Source organism: Mus musculus, chromosome 12 (genome assembly GCF_000001635.26).
Source record: "Mus musculus strain C57BL/6J chromosome 12, GRCm38.p6 C57BL/6J".
Lineage (NCBI taxonomy): Eukaryota > Metazoa > Chordata > Mammalia > Rodentia > Muridae > Mus > Mus musculus.
Genome location: NC_000078.6, coordinates 38,794,219 through 38,812,307, shown reverse-complemented (window position 1 = coordinate 38,812,307; position 18,089 = coordinate 38,794,219). Strand labels below are relative to the sequence as shown.

At 38.6% G+C, this 18,089-nt stretch overlaps 1 protein-coding gene across 10 annotated transcripts in view; it reads right to left on the bottom strand.

Annotated features, from left to right (window-relative positions):
- Window positions 1-18,089, bottom strand: part of Etv1 (ets variant 1) — a 90,402-nt gene that overhangs the window by 58,176 nt on the left and 14,137 nt on the right. The window lies entirely within an intron of this gene.

Here is an 18,089-nt window from a genome sequence, read left to right as displayed (position 1 = left end):
TCTAAAGCTGGCCATAGTGGACCCAAATATAACTTCTCTGTAACATAATTTTCTTCCTCAAAAAAATAAAAATAAAAATAAAAAGGCCTGACAGTGATGGCATATACCTTTAATCCCAGCACTCAGGAGGCAGAGGCAGGTGGATCTCTGAATTCCAGGGTAGCCTGGTCGACAGAATGAGTTCTAGGAGAGCTAGGGTTATACAGAGAAACCCTGCCTCAAATATTTAAAATTATTTAAAAAAATAAAAATTTAAAAAAGAACATGACAGTTTTCACTAAAAGTTAGATTACTGTGAAAAATCAGCTATCTTAAGGAACATCTAACACCCAGTGAGTCCTAGGCAAGAACTCTCAGTGTCCAGCAATCATAGACTTGGGTAGGCAATCCCCTGGTTCCTGTCATTTCTAATCTTTTATAAGCCTGTATGGTAGTTCAAGAGCATGATTTAGTTTCTCTATGAGGCTTTTCTCAACTATTCCAATTTATATTGGTATTTTGAATAGGAAAAAAATAACAATAAATATCCAACAAAGAAGAGATCTCGATTTCTGCACCATAAATCTATGCTGGGGTTTTATTGTGAATATCATAATTGTGCTAATAATAAAGTCTCTGGTGACTTGCCAAGGTTATAGCAGAATAGGGGAGGCAAGCATGGTGGCTCAGTTTGCTTCCGAGTATGAAAAATGAGTTCAATCTCTAGAAGCAACACAGTAGAAAGAGAGGACTGACTCCCACAACTCCCTCTGAACATCTGTGAGGCCTGGCACACCCACACATGTACATGCACACATCTGTGAGGCCTGGCACACCCACACATGTACATGCACACATCTGTGAGGCCTGGCACACCCACACATGTACATGCACACATCTGTGAGGCCTGGCACACCCACACATGTACATGCACACATCTGTGAGGCCTGGCACATCCACACATGTACATGCACACATCTGTGAGGCCTGGCACACCCACACATGTACATGCACACATCTGTGAGCCCTGGCACACCCACACATGTATATGCACACAAACCCACCAAAGAAAAAGAAAGCTGAGGCACACTGAGCCTGACTGGCAGAATTCCATCAATCACTGAACATATCCTACCTTCTTGTTGTTTACATATTCCCAATGTACTTCCCTGCTTCCTTCAAGCTTCTCGGAATGCCTTCTGAAAGCAGGAATCAAGATTCTCTCTCTCTTTCTCTCTCCCCATAGATATTATATATATACATATATATGAGTGTGTATACATATATATGTGTGTGTAATATTTTATTGTATATCAATATTTTACATATGAACTATTTCTAATATAAGTGAACAACCATTTAATTTTGGATTCTAACCATGCATGTAAAACCAAATAACTTCTAAAACGTGATGATTTAAGTCTGGCTTAAAAATGCTGAGTGAGTGCTTGAGGAAACCACATTGTCGTTGTCATTATTGTTGTTGTTATCCAATTGGTATCCATGAATATAATAAAGAGAACACTTGGAACACCCTGTGCAGACAACATTGCCACACAAACCAAACAAGCAGGGTCTTCCATAACTTTGGAGTGAACTTGTGATTACATCGTGTTCCCTTTCAGGAGGAGGGGAACAGCTCTCTAATGAGAACTACACCAACCTAGGGAAGCTATGCTCCTCACATGTAGATCTGGAATGACATTACAAAGCAAAGTCTTTGATTGCTGCATCAGTTAGACACAATCATCTCGCGTTCTTTTCGACTGTTGTATTGATATCACTACTATCTAAATAATCACTGCTGTTATTGTACCTTATAAAATTTTCTGACCTTCAAAAGAATTCATATTGAATAAATGCTGGTGCATCATCCTTCCACAGGGTGCCTGAGTTTTTCCAGACTAGGTGCTAAGCCCTTGACAAAATGTAGCCCCTGACTGCTCCTATCCACCCAGCTACTTTGACCTTTCATTTAGAAGCCTGAAGCAGTGGTGGTCCAGAGCTAAGTTTGACTATGTACTATGTATGCATCACTATGTACTGCCACATTTGTCACAGTCTAAGCTAGTAGCTGTTTCAAGATCCTATGTCAATGCTAAATAGTCCTGAAATGCTAGCATCTACTCCCAAATATATTCAACACGCAGACTCCAACTGTGGGAACGTCAGTTTTAAATTGTTTTCCTGTGATTCTTGATCTTCCCTAGGATTCTGCTCAGAGCCATCACCCTGATACTTTGGGTCAAACACATCTTGTCCTTCTGAAGCACAGTGAGTCTTAACAGCCGAGGAAGTATCTATTGTACAAGGGTGATCTTTGGCTATCCATTTCAGCAGCCAATTATTGTTAAATAGGCTTCAAGGAGGCTGCATGCAAAACTGAGTTCAGCCTTGGTGACATAGTATCACAGCAAAAGTCCTGTGGATTTTTTATTATTTAAATTGAGATGATCATAAAATTAACACCCTTCTAATGCAGTCTTTATCTTGATTATTACTATTTAACTGGTAAAATTTTTTCTTCAGGCTGAGTGAACTCTATAATTATTATGCATTGCATTATAAAGGTTGCATCTTAATTAAAAAAAACAACACATTTTTCCTTCAATGAATACATCGACTTCAAAATGAACAAAAACACTGAAGTCGTAAGCAATTTTACTAGACTCACAAATTAGCGGGTCCTAGATCAACCAGTATTAATAATCTAAAACGTATGACGTTAGTAGGTCCTATAATAACTGGGATCGGTGTAACAAGTGTCAGAATGGTTCTAGCTGGACATTCTATTTATGAATTCCTGTGATCAGCATGTAGATAGGTTTGAGACTATCTTTCTGAGTTTCTTCTCAGTGCCACAGTGACTATGCATTGAACTACTTAACAGAGAGGATCACTCTCCTGGCAACCATGATGCAGTATTTGCAGGTGTGTCCTAAGGTCTAGGAGTTGTACACACAAATCCTGAGCATGGCAACAAGCAAGCAAACAAAACATATAATATAATTTGGGAAGCTGATCACAGTGAGCTCACTTAAATAATAGGAAGAGTATGCCTGAAATAGTTTGTGCACTATATTTTTTATACAGGATTAAAGTTTGGTGTCCTCTATGAACCAAACATGTATAGATTTTTATACAAACACATACAATGTTATAGAAACAGACAGATATATTCTCATTTTACATGGGAGTCACCTACCAATGTTAGCACTTAGTCCTTTTTTATGCAGCTGAGAGTTGACCCACAATGATCGTAAATTGCTCATTCCAAGCCACATATCTAGTCAACTACAGACATTTGAACACAGTTGTACAGGGTCAGTATACTGGATTCAAATCCCTGGGGGAAACCACAGCAATTATGGCTTTGGTGTCTATAGCATCAATACTATTTGTAACAACAACAACAAAAAAGAACGTTTTAAAGCAGTTTCAGATAAAATATGATAACAAAGGTGGCATTCAATCAATTTTGGCAAGTATTAACAAATGTCTTGGGGTAATTATACATTGTTCAAAGATAAACAGGGTCCAAACTAAAAATTTTAAAATTCCCTTTTGGGAGCATCATTATTTTGTTAAGCAAACATTCAGAAGTCCTGAAGCTGACGTCATGCATACACAGGACTTAACCATGTCTCTCCAATTCAAAGCACAGGGTAGAGATTTTCATAGGTTAATAAGGAACATAGAGTGCTGTTTACTCCACCCTTGCTTTCTGCGTATGCATTAGTTTGTTCTTTCGTGAAGAGTCCTATAAATAAAAAAAAATGCATTTTTGTTTTCCATTCCCTTGACTGCAGTGTATGGGCATTTAAGTATATACATGCATCTATCTATGCATGTATCCGAAATCCTCTCGTATGTCCCACTCACTTAAACAAACATTAATAACAACTCCGTGAATGCCAATCTAGGAATCTGATTCCAAGTACAGAAAAGAAAATAGCGTGGGGTAATAAGTCTTGATGCTGTCATGAGACTGTGACAGACAATGAAGTAGTGTGAGTCTTGACAAGTATACCTACCTACCAAGGTCACTTGGCTAAATAACCAGATATGCAATGTGAAGATGCTCCATGACATCTCGGGTGCTGAGGAGATGCAAAAGGTCAGTGTTGAACGCTAGGACAGTACTCATAGCACCTTGTGCTCAGTGCCTGGCACTGCGGAAGGGTACTGGCTTAAGTAGTTTCTCTTTAAACAAAAGCCACAGTATAAAGGTCACGAAAGGACATTCTGAATTTGGTTAAAATGAAGATGATGATTCTTATTGTCATTCATGTTCGTTTAAGTATATAAATCATATAGATAAAAGCATATTTTCCCGTTTTGTAATCACAAGGGGCTTAGAAGATATTACAATACTAATTAGTCTTTATATGAAGACCTCTCTCTTTCTCTCTCTCTCTCTCTCTCTCTCTCTCTCTCTTCCCCTCCTCCTCCTCTGCTTCCTCCTTTTGCTCTACACACACACACACACACACACACACACACACACACACATGCACATTCACACATACACATATGTGCACACACACACAATGTGGAGAGAGTTGCTGATAAAGATTCAACAAAAAGAGATGTGAATACAATTTTATGGAACATGCAGATAGTGTCATTTATATATGGGTTTGTGTATATTATACATATGCATAAATTCATGCCTACCATTTGAATATAAATACAGGTACAGGCCTGTACATTCCACAAGAACACTCTTTTAACCTTCAGAAATTGCCATTTAAAAGCTCAGGGCCTAAATTTCCACTTTGATCAATGGATATCTTCATCACAAGATGGCATGACTAAAGCTTATTGATTAACTGATAACCTTCTAATGTACCAGCCTTTAATCTACAATAAAACAGTGGACGAAAGAACGTAGAGCTTTAAGAAAGGAAAACAGGGTTTGATTATCCTGCTGGAAAACACAACAGGAGAAGTCGAAAGCAGACAGAAATATCCAGCAAAACAGAACAATGTTCTTCGGTTTCACTTCAGGACTGTGAATTGAGACGGGAGACAGCTACATCACCTGACAGTCTGCGCTGTGCCAAGGACTGGAAAGTCATAGTGAATCAACATAGTAAGGCTGTTGTGTCCATGAGGACAGAGAAAAACAACCTCAAACAGTGATAAAAGTTCACTTCACAGCATGACCCTGGTCTCAAAGGGGAAGGGGCAGTGCTAAGGGTTGACTTTGTTGTTATCTATACATCTTCCAGGAAGGGGTCATTTTAAGTGAGTCCGCAGGTCTTGATAGTGTTTGACAGAACTTTTGCTGGCAAGTCTGCAGCTAGAGGAAATCCGAAGAACAGCCTCTTACACCTCAGCACTAAATGTCAGCGTTGAAAAGTTCAGGGCGGAAAGGGAAGACAAGGGGATGCGTGCATCCAGTCCAGATTTATCCAGAACCTTACACGGGCTTATGGATCTTGATCACAGCTAATGTGAATAATCTAAACAGCAGTAAACTAAGAATTATTTGTGTATATAGTATAATTGAAGTAGATCTTTTAAAAAAGAGAGCTGGACATAGTAATATACTGCATCAATTCATCTTTACGTCTATTGTATTTTGTGCTTCTAAGACAGCAGAATATAAAAACAACTTTTTTTAAACAAGAAAATGTGCACTATCGTATTCCAATTTCACAAACAATTTTGAAGAAAGTGTGTGTTGGTTCACAGTTTTATTTTCTCTTCTCCCGCCATATACAATCTTCTTTTAAAAATCCAAGAGACTGCAAGAACTCTCATGGACTACATATTTCGTATTTCATTCTTAAGTGTAAAATATTGCTGTCGTTAACTTGTAATATCATCTCAAACCGAAGCTCTGTACTCTAGTAAAAACTGACTTACTAGAAATCAGGAGTGCCAACAGGATTGTTGATTTCTCCCTCCCTCCCTTCCTCCTCCTCCTCCTCCTCCTCCTCCTCCTCCTCTCTCTCCCTCTCCCTCCCTCTCCCTCTCTCTCTCTCTCTTTCTAAGTTCCTGATATTGATTCTGTTCATTGATTGCTTCTGTCAGGGTCTTGCTATAAAACCCAGACTAGTCTTGTTCTTGTGGTTCTCTTGACTCAGCCTCCAAGATTCTGGGATCTCAAGGCTGTGCCCTCTAGCATTCTCTTTAGTGCCTCTGCTGCTGCTGCTCCTATTTCCATGGCCCACACAGATCTCTTAAGCTTCAGAAACCAACACCTCTGCCTTAGTAGCATGCAAACACATGGAGCCTTCGTGTACGTCCTCCATATTTTGAATAAACAAGAGAAAAATCTGAGACAGTGAAAACTAAGCACACGCTTCCCAGATGACAGCTGCTGCTGCTGTTTCCAAACACCCAGTTTCCCATCTCCTTTACAAACTTAAGCCAAAGGAGTTCCCAGGGTATCGTTCCAAGGGACTATCACCTGCTAGAAGATTCCTCCTGTCCTCTCTAAGCCTCTTTTAATTCTTCAGATCTTCATAAGATTTTTCAAAAGTATCAGTGTCCTGTATGAGCAATCATTATTAACCATTACTTAGTGTGTGTGTGTCTGTGTTTGTCTGTATGGTGTGTGTGTGTGTGTGTGTGTGTGTGTGTGTGTGTGTGTGTGTGTTTATGTGTGTGTGTTTTGCTGGGATTTAAAACTCAAGGACTCGAGCATGGTACTCTACTATTGAGCAATTTTCATAGCTGTAGCCATGTATGCTTTGTTTTGTTTTCTTCTCAAGGTAGAAATAGTTTTGATATCTGTAGGTGGTCTAAGGTCTGGTGGTCCAAGAAGGAAGACAAGCATTACCTAAGCAACTGGGTGCAGAGAGCTGAGCTGTATGACGCTGTTCACCACATGCTTGTGCTCTCTGAATTTCTCTTTAAATAAAACAAGAACAATGCCAAGTAATTTCTCAGTATTCATACTGAATAGGCATTGCTGAGAAATGTATTTTCAGATAGGAGTATCAATTAATATTTATTAGAGGGCTCTAATGTAATAACTAGGGTCTAGTTCTAATGTTGCAAATGTGCAGTCTCCATGATCCCTCAAAGGGAAATGAAACAGAAACATAAAGCAGATATTTGGGTTAGATGTCAGACAATTATGGCAACCTGTACTTGAATGTATGAAAAAAGAATTCTCACTACCCACGCAGTTAGTCCTTCAGTTCAATTCAATTCAATATGCAGTGGAGACCTACGACAATATGGTTCAGACAATGGTGAACAGGACATGATCCATCCACAAGGAGCCAATCGAAACCGGAGAAAATCAGGATGTCTATAACCACGCGATGACACATACACATTAAAGAACAATCGTGGCCTTAAAGTATGGAGAACAGAATTCTGTACACAGCAATAATTAACATTAAAACAGAGTCCGGGTGTAGTTCCGTGGTAACATATTTGCCAATCGGGCCACATGCACAAGGCCCCAGTTTGATCCTCAGCTCTGAAGAACAACAACAACAACAACAACAACAAAAAACCCTCAAAACTAAAAAACAAACAACCCCAAAAACAAAACAGCAACTACAAATTGCAGGACATAATCTTTTAAAATCCACAGGGTAGTTGTTGGTGTAAGACAAAGAGTTAGGGTCACAAACACTGAGCTCTTGGCTGGGAAACCCTGTGACTACACCCGTGTGCAAGGGGTACTTTGTGAAAATAAAGGTAAACTTAAAAAAAAAAAGACTTAGCCATATTTTCTGCACATAGTGATAGATGCAAAGGGAAATACATAATAGTTCCTCTGCATCATAGACAGTACCCTTCATGTGATGTAACATAAATGGGTAGGGGAGGATTTAAGTTTGTCTTGTGATAGTAGAGATCTTTTATCCACCACGTGCCAGGCACAGAACAGGACCTCAAATCATAGTTTCCAAACAAACTTGCAATCTTATAAACCTCCTGTACATTTGTACTGACTACAATTCTACAAACGTGTCCTCGATACAGGTAGATTTATGCAATACAAGTAACACTAAATTTTACAAGATGGGAAGGCATAAACTCAGATGGTAGAATACTTGTCACAGGTAGCAGAGAAATCCAGAGTCTTGCAGAAAAAACTAAAGTGGACATATTGGTGTATGCCTTTATTCCCAGATCTAGTGTTTTGGAGATGAAGGCAGCAAGATCAGAATTCTAAGGTCATCTTCAGTTAAATAACAAATTCAAAGCCATACTGGCTTCATCAGACTCTAACAAGGAATTTACTCATTTTTAAAATGTACTATTTATATTTTAAAGTAACAGAATGTCATACTATGAATATGGACTACATATGTAAGAATGTTATCATCTCAATATAGGTTAGATTCTCGTATGTAGTTCCATGGGTAACTATTTGCCTAACATGCACAAGACCCTAAATTCAATCCTCAGTAAGGTAGCAACAGCAATATGAAATGTAAATATGAAATTTCCCTGTAAGGTAAGCGATCAGGAAGAAGCCATCATAATTCAAAACATCCTACCGGATCAAAACTCATTTGTAACATTATTGCAAAGTATAACTCTAGGCAGGTATGAGCCACATGTTCTTTAAATGACCTGGATTGTTATCTAGAATGTAACTGATTCTTTGTTAAATTCCATTTTTGAATGTTATTTGAGCAAGGCACAGCAGCATTAATCCCTTTATCCTAGCTTTTATTAACACCTTAAGCCCAGCAGGGAATCCGAGAAAGGTGAATCTCTACACATTCCAGGCCAGCCTGGACCACATCAAAAGTATCAGGCCAGCCAGGACTAGAGTGAGACTCAGTCTCAATTAAATAAAATAATATTTGAAAACTTGCATACAAGAACATGGCACTGAAGTATTTATTTCTGTTTAAAAATTCACAAGACGTTCTATAAACAGGATTTTTTTTTACTCTAGCCATTACACAATATTTTATGAAAAACTGAATCAATAACTAATAATATCCCCAGCTATTGTCAAATGCAAATAGCACTCGCTGGAGTATAAGTCCTTAGATCTAAAAAGCAACAGCATCAAGCCCACATTAGTGACTTAGTGAGACACAGCACCAAATCTGAGTAGAGACGTCAATAACTGACTAAAGCAAATACGTGCCATGAATCTAAGTAGGTATTTCTTATAGTAAATGTGAAATAGGAAGAAAACAAACAAATAAACAAACAAAAAAAAACAAGAAACAAAAAGCAAAACAACAAATAAAATTCCCTAAGAAATAGCAAACACACAAAATTACATAAATATGCTTATATACTCATTAGTCTATTTTGCATCCAACTTATATCTGATTTCATAATAACTACAGATTTTGTAAAAAAACAATTTTCAAATACTAATAAATGTCACACACAACTGTAAATAACTCTGAATCAGATACTGTCTGTTCATAATTAAGCTCTGGAGCAAAAACTACATCACTTGGTTCTGCGAAGAGATTTCCACATTCTAGTCCATCTAGACTGTTTTCCCCCTAAGAAGTTCGCTCTCTGAATACAAGCATGATTATTTAATATTGAGTGAACTTCAACTAAAGATGGCACTGATTGCTTTTCTTAAACTAATGTGCTGCTAATTATAGGCAGGAAGAGTGGAAAGGCCCTGTTGCCATCCTCCCTTTGAACAGGTCTGAGAAGTCAGTTTCCAGGGCATGGGGCTGCAACAAGGACAAACCAAAGAAAAAGTGCATTGGGAAAGACAAAGCTAAGAAGCACTTTCAATGTTTAGCTGTAATGAAAGCAAACCTCAACTGTGAGGGGCTTAGTCTGGATTCGTGTTTTGGTTTTAATCTTGGGATTCTATCTAACTTATCCACCTTAGTAAAAAAAAGAAACTGATAAAATCAAACGTGTTTGTTACATTCTAGAGAATACATCAAAACCAAGACTAAAGAAAGTTTCTAGTAACTTACTTCATAGTAATGAATAATGTAGCCAGTATGGCTTTGAATTTGTTATATAGCTGAAGATGACCTTAGAATTCTGTCTTGCTACCTTCATCTCCCAAATACAAGGTCTGGGAATAAAGGCATACACCAGTATGTCCAGTTTAATTCTTTCTAATAGTCATTCCCCACTTTAGATCCACTTTTAAATTCAGTCATGCATTTCTCTACATTTGTCTGCTGCATTTATAAGTCCTTTAGTGTGGCAAAGCTGTCATAGGATAGAAATGTGGCCTGTGCCTAAGAACCCAGTGAACTCTATTTCATGCCACAAGTAAACCAAGTTTAAATGCGTGCTCAAGGTAGGGAAAGTGTTATTTCTTCTCCTGGATTCAGTGCATCTAAGTATCACTTAAAAGAAAAAATTCTTGCAAGGCCGTATATGTGGTTGGATTTCCCATCTAAGAACTATTCACACCACTATTCACACCACTATTCACACCAGCCTAGCTTAGTTTCAAAGGGCACAGGAGATCCAGATCAATCAGGATGCTGTGCTTAGAGATTTACCATTAGGTTTTCTACCTAGATTAGAAAATACACTTCTTGTGAAACCACCAATGACCAAAATAAGACTTCAGCCTTTCTTCCAAGTATGTCGGGTAGGCTCTCTGTAGGGACAAACAGGACACACCTGCACTGAAGGCAGATAGCTCTTTTATAAACCAGAATCCTGGTTAGAAAACCTCACAGTAGGGTGGGGCCAGCACTGCCTTGCTTCTCTCTAAGTAACATAGAGCGTTCACTGATCAGCACTCTATGCTGGAGTCTATGGGTCTATGCTGGTGTCATCAATGACTCTCAAAATGGAAAATCACAGCCACATAAAGAAAATATATGCTTAGGGATTAGAAAATATACTTTTAGTAAAGCAAACATTTCAAAAAGAGAAACATTTAAAAATATCTTATACAGACTTCATTTTCTAATTCTCTAGTCTTGTGTAGATAACAAAAAGATGATACAATATTTAGATAATAATGTTAGGAACTGACTGTGTTGGTCGTATAACTTCGAGATGCACATATAATCTTGTAGCAGGGATCATTAGCTCACTGCAAAAGACTGAGGCTGCTGTCTTTACTCCGAGTAAGCAAATGACAGGGTAGGCAAAACATCTAACCTTACACTCCATGCTAGGCCTCCATGGAAGTAACAAAACAATTCCTTGGAGATTCTGAGGCCCCATTCTAGAATTTCCTATCTCTTACAAGAAAAAAACAAACTTTGAAACACTTCTTTTTGTCTATCTTAACAGGCAATAAATACAATCTTGAATTGGACATAGTAGTTAATGTCTCTGATCCTAGCAGTTGGCAAGTAGAGGCAGAAGTTTTATGATTTTAAGGTCATCTTTGACTACATAGCAAGTTCAAATCCAGCACAAGCTATGGAAGATCCTGTCCTAAACCCTTGAAAAAAGGAGAAATGGAAAAAGAAATGCAGAAGGAAAAGGGGAAAGAAAAACTTGGTAGACAAGAGCTGGTGTCATCCTGCTGGTTCTCGACATGCTCACACCTGCTCAAGCAGCTCCGTGCTCCTCCTTCCATCACACCTTAACCATAGCAGATTATTCTATCGCAAAGCATAGAACACCCTTCCCAGCAAAAGAGAAAATACGAAAAGGGAACTGAAAGGATGGCTAGACAGTGAGGAGCACTGACTGGTATTCCAAAGGACCCAGGTTCAATCCTGTGCACCCACAATGACTGCTAACAAATATCTGTAACTCAAATCCCAGGAAATCCAATGCTCTTTTCTAGCCTTTGGGAGCACATAGTGCACAGCCATGGAGGTAAAAGACCTAGATACATACAATTTCAAAGAGGAAGGGAGAAAAGCATGTTTATTTCTACAAAGGGATGTGAGATAAGGAATTGGAGGCATAGAGAATGATTTTATGTATCCAACACCTTTTATATATTATCTATGTTGCTTTAGTAAAACAATAGAATTATAAAAAAAGAAAGAAAGAAAGAAAGAAAGAAAGAAAGAAAGAAAGAAAGAAAGAAAGAAAGAAAGAAAGAAAGAGAAAACAAAAACAAAAAGAGCAAGGACAATAACAAACCAAGTAACAGCAACAAACCAAAGACCAAAGAGGTTGACTCCTCCAGAGAGCTATGTCTCAAACCCTCAAACCTTAGACATGGGATCTCAGATCCTCTAGATAGCTAGGACTCAGACCTCAGATATGGGACCTCAAGTGAAGTCTTATATATTCTGGAAATGAGACTGACTAGGGCAAAATGCTTATGGGTGTCTCAAAAGGTAGAGAGAGAGGCTGAGGCAAGGAGATCTTTGAGTTCAAGACCAGGCTTCCCTACACAGGGAGTTCTAGCTCATCCAACTACACAGTGGAATCCTGCTTCTCCCCACCAAAATCATTTAGAGAAAGAGAGAGAAGAGAGAATAAAGAAGAGGAAGAAATAAAAGATAGAAAGAGCTAATAGTATACTAAAAAACACCTGGTCTAAACTGTAATTTTTGACTCTCTACAGCCAAAAGCAGTGAAAGGAGACCCCCAAATCCTCTTGGCCAACCCACAAATTTAGTCAAAGGAAGATGTCAAGATTAATTCTAAGAGTTAAGCTTTTTACAAAGGTGTGTGTAGGAAGGTGTAGATTAGCAAAAAGGCAAAAAGCTAAGAAATACAAATCGTAAGTGAAATATTCCAATCGTATCAACACAGAATAAATTAGTCCGTGAGAGTCTGCAATGACCTATTAGAAAGTAGATTTAAGGGGCCTAAGATAGAGTTCTATGGGAAACAGTGTGCAAGCCCCTAGTCTAGGCCATAGCATCTGCCCTCTAAACAAAAACAAAAACAAAAAACAAACAAACAAACAAACAAACAACAAAACGGAAAAAGAAGCAGATTTCTAACAGTAATTTTTAGAGTGTCCCCCTCTGCTTCCAAAAAACTTCAAGGTGAGTATTGTTCTGAATTTTGAAAAAGCCTGAGAAAATCCCACTCTTATGGTTTCTATTTACTGGAAGGTGTCACTATGTAGTGATGGCTTTTGAATCATTGAGTCCTCACACACTGGTTGGTCTTGACTTGGTGTACATGGTCCCTAAGTATTCTATTACATATATCAGATAAAGGGAAGTGGTTGAAAGTAATTATTCTCATAAACATGTCAGAGCCAAGATGATTCCTCCAGTCCCACCCTTCTAACTGCCTTACATTCCTCTGTCCCTTTAGGAGTAAGAAGGTAGAGAAGAGCTTCAAGGTCTGTCCTTTTGAGAGTGCACGGGAGTCCTGGGAACATCCTGGGAGAATGTGAGATGTAACCATGAACGCTGACCATCCTGCGTTCCCTACAGGGAAAAGACTGCAGTGATGGGTGTAAGCTAGAGAAGAAACAGGCTAGGGAGCTAATGTGCAGCCACATGATGAACCAAAGAAAAGGTGGATTTTAAAAGACTATTGTGATGTGACTGAGCTGAAAATACGAGTTAATAGATAATTGATATAATTTTGCATGTGTATTTATAAAAAGTTAGCTGATATGCAAACTTATGTATACTTTGGAAAGATAAGCAATTTTTCAACTGATTCTCTCTCTCTCTGTTCTGTCCCTCTGTATGTGTGTGCATACATGTGATTGCACGTGCATGTGTGCATGCCCATGTTTGTGACGTGTGTGTGTGTGTGTGTGTGTGTGTGTGTGTGTGTGTGTGTGTGTGCCTGCATGTATAGTACATGTAGAGGTCTTTTGAGAAAGAGCTCTCTCCTCTCACCGTGTGCATCTGGGGAATTCTAGGTCATGAGACCTGGCAAAAATCCATGATCCACCAAGACATCTTGCTAGCCATACATCTGTGTTTTAAGATTCTATTTTAAGTCCCTCTTTTGAAAACTTAGTTTCTCACTAAAGGTAAAGTATATACTAAAATGGTAACGTAGTTTCCAAACAATTGTAAGTTATGAAAGGTGTATTGGTACAAAACAAAAAAAATTATGTGTTTGGACCATTTGTTTCTTGTAATGAATTGATTTATTTGTTTTTTACTTGTTTTGGTGTCTATGTTTCAAAATTTAGAATTTCTCAGAAATTAGCCAGCAACAGTGTAACATTGGGCTCCAGATTTGAAATTCAAATATGTTGTCAATAAAAATATGACAAGCCAGAAAATATTTTAGAAAGTCCCAAATATTATCATTTTTTTCTCTGGTCGAAATTTTTGAAATTTCTCTGTCACCTATTTGTATTTAAATATGGCATTGTCCCATGAGTGTTCTGCAGTGTGACTAAAGTCTTGAATAAACTTTTGCTTTTAATTTGGCTAACCTTCCTCTATCAAAGGGCTAAAGCAATGAAGAGAAATTCAGAAAAAAATCTTGTTTCATGGAGGTATGTAAGAAAATCCAATTATCTATGTTCGTTCCAGGTAAATGTAGATATGATAGGCCACATGGGGGAGGGACCAGTTTCTCTCTATTTCTTCTGCCCCACTAAGCAACCCCAGACAGAAAAGAATCAAATATCTATAAAAGCACTTCTGAGACTGTCCAACCTCTCAATTCTGCTTGCTATCTGACAACTTAATTATGAAGAAGTCTAGAAGTCCTCTCTTCGCTCTAAGCCCAAACACTTTATTCCTCTTTTCAAATCATTCCCTTATTCTCCCCTTAGTACCAACTGAAATTAGCTGGACAGCATCAGCTGAATGAAAGTTTGTTTTGTCAGTTAAAACCTAAAATAAACTATGCCTTACCTTGATTTGTATTAGGCCACTTTAGATTTATATTCACCCTTTGTTTATGGGCTTCTTTTATAAATATATTTTATTAATAAATTTCTAGGTACCATTAAGCTGTCAATATTTGCTGGTTAAAGGAAAATTGAGATGATTGGTATAATCTTATTTATGGTGAGCTGTAACATGGCAAGCATATTAAATATGACATGCCCCTGACTCTTAAGATGTTCACAATCTCATTAAAAGTGTTCACACTTTTAATGCCCGCATGATCAATGCAGAGGCAGACAGATCTCTCTGAGTTTAAGGATAGCCAGGTCTACATTGTGAGTTCCTGGCTAGCCCAAAGCTGTATAGTGACACTGGGTCTCTTTAAAAACAAAGCAAAAAAACAAAATAAACAAAACTATAATTCTCTAATACAATAGATAAGAGATATGATGATGTACACTAAATCTGTAAGACAAAGGCAGCAAGAGAACGCCAAGAAGGGCAACTGAGATGTCATCTGAACTGAATATGAAGACCACCAAAAGCTCACAAAAGTACATTCATTTAAAGCAACACAATTAAAGCAACACATTAAAAAAAAAGTGTGTTACACTTGGAGAATTGTAAAGTAAGTAAAAAAGACTAAGATATAAAGACATCTGTCGGGGAAGAAGTACTGGAGGCACCAGAGGCAAATCTGCGTTGAAAAGAAGGCCAAGGCCTGGTTAGAGAACAATGTTCTGCTCCAGCATAAGGACTTTGTCCAGCAAGATGTACAAAGCGGAAACTAACAAGGCCAGAAACCTATGTGTGGATGCAAAGGGCAGGCTGGCAGGAGAAAGGATCACAGACAAGAAAACCAACCGTAAAACCTATTCTGAAGCTCGGTGGCAGCGGACTGAGGAACAGGAACACGGGGAACAGGGATGAAACAGACCTCGGAACCTGAGATGCTTCTGAGAGGCAGTTGAACAATACAGTAACTGCAGGTTTTTGCAGCTAACTGAAGGTACAGCATTTTTTTTTAAAGCTTGGACAGCAATGACTTCATTTAAAAGAACAGCAGAACCAAAAAAGACACATATGTTTACAGCACATGCCTATAATCTCAGCATTTAGGAAGTGGTGGGGGGTGGGGGGAGTGTGGAATCAAAACTTCAAGATTATCCATGATCATTCATAATTATCCATGATCATCCATGATAATCCATGACCGTCATGAATTTTAGGGCAACTTGGAAACTTCTAAGTCCCATCTCAAAAATATAAATAAAAATAAAACAACTGCTAATATGGAAAAAAAATTGGTCTTTCTAGTGTGAACTTAGAGCTTCAATTGGTCTAAACAGTGTTTTACACCTACACACAGCAAAGTGTTGGGTGAGTCCAGAGGTGTCACCTATTGCTGCTTACATAGGGACTCTTCTGGGCATCAGGTGAAGTTGAGGAGCCAGGAGCAGAGAGATCTGGGTTGATAATGATGGTCTTGTAGGTGTGGCTTGTGAGAACTGCATGATCTCAGAATAGTAACCAACATGAGTCTCAAGTGAAAGTAATCCAATTTAACTCAAAGTAAAAATTCATTTCTGTGGTCCCCCTGACCACATGTCTTCTGCTTAATAGACAGATAGTGAATGGAGTATGAAGAAGAATCAAAGGAGAAAAAAGAAGGAAGGGAGAAGACAACATTGCTGTGGACGAGGGTGTGAGGGATGAAGTACTCAAGAATAAATGCTGATAGAGATGTCAAACAAGAAAAGCAGTAAAAGTCACTTTCAGGTATTGTTTTCTATCCTGACAGCTGCACTTCTGGAATCCTTATCAATTATATAGACATGAAATGACTCAATGAGATGTCATTCATTCACTTGGAGGACAAGTTGAACTTGCAGAAAAAAAAATCAGGAAAGGAAATAGTAGAAAGATGACCTTTCTCTTCCAACGATTCAATCAGTAAGAGTGGGCCTTGCATAGATACCTTTAGCGATTGTTCTTATGAGAGTTTTGGAGGTCTCTGGTTCTTTCTCTTTTATTTTCCTCTTTTTTTTTCAATTAACTTTATTTAAGTATTCTTTTTGCAACCCAATATCAGCCTTTCCTTTCTTCCCAGTCCTCCCCCAATCCCACATTCACCTCTTCTGCGAATGGGAAGCTTCCCTCTGGGTGTGAAATTCCCCATCCCTCACCCCATATAATATCAAGTCACTGTGGGAGTAGGCACATCCTCTTCCATTGAGGCCAGACAAGGTTGTCCCTTTAGGGGCCTGGAATCCACTGGCAGAAAGGCAAGCAACAAGCTCAGGGACAGCCCCTGTTCCAGTTGTTTGGGAGACCCACATGAAGACCAAGCTGCTCACCTGCTACATATGTGCATGCCTGGATCCAGCTTGTGTATGGTCTTTATTTGCTTACTCAGTTTCTGGGAACTCCCCAGGGTCTAGGTTAGATGGGCAAGAACCAATCCCTGACACCATTGATGATACCCCATTATGCTTGCAAGACAGGAACCTAGCATAACTGTTCTCTGAGAGGCTCCACTCAGCAGCCAATACCCAAACATTAGATGGAGCTCAGGGAGTCTTACAGAAAGAGTTGGGAGAAAGATTGAGGGACCAGAAGAGTACAGGGACAACACAGAAGGTCTCTAGTTCTTAAGGTTGAAATCTCCGGAATATGTTTCATGAGAGATCTATGAAATACTTGTACCCAGATATCAAACAGTATATCAGATTCTCTTTTCAGTACAGATAAAAAGAAGACAAAGCAATGTTTGCAGGTGCTGAGGGGGTCAGAAGCTATTGCATTATGGGTATAGGATTTGGGGATAATTGAAAATATTGAACTGTCATGGTGATAGTCCAGAAATCAGAATGTACTCAGTGTCATTGAACGCCACACTTAATCTGGTTAAAATGATGGGGTTTGTTTTGTCTACATTTTACTACAATGAGTTTTAAAAAAATCAAGCTATAATATGAGGAACTTGATTATAAACCTGTCATCTGCTGGATGAATGAAGCTTCACTGAGTCACTTCACATCTGGAGAAACTGGGGAGAACTCCAGCATCAAACCAGCTGTCAGGACAAAACAGCCTACCTGGAAGTCACGTTTTTATACCTTTTCTTCTTTGATCTCTTAACTGGCTTTTATCCTTAAGAAACCTCTAAGGACCTTCTATGCCTGGAAGCTAAAGATAACAGACATTGGAAGCAAGCATCTGTTACCTGACTGTATTAATATAGGAGCTTGAGGGCCCAGGGTCTACAATATGACTTTCATGAGGTGTAGGCTAGTAAGACTTTCCTGTAGCTGCTGACATGGACTCATCTGATACTGCCAACAGTCTGAACGCACAAAACCTGTTAGTGATTGAAATTGCACTGAAAGTAAATAATACATCAGACAGCTCTCATAACATGGCCTCATGGCCTCTACCCATAGACAGTTTCACTTTCTGCAGTCAAAGGCCAAATAGGAAAAGGAA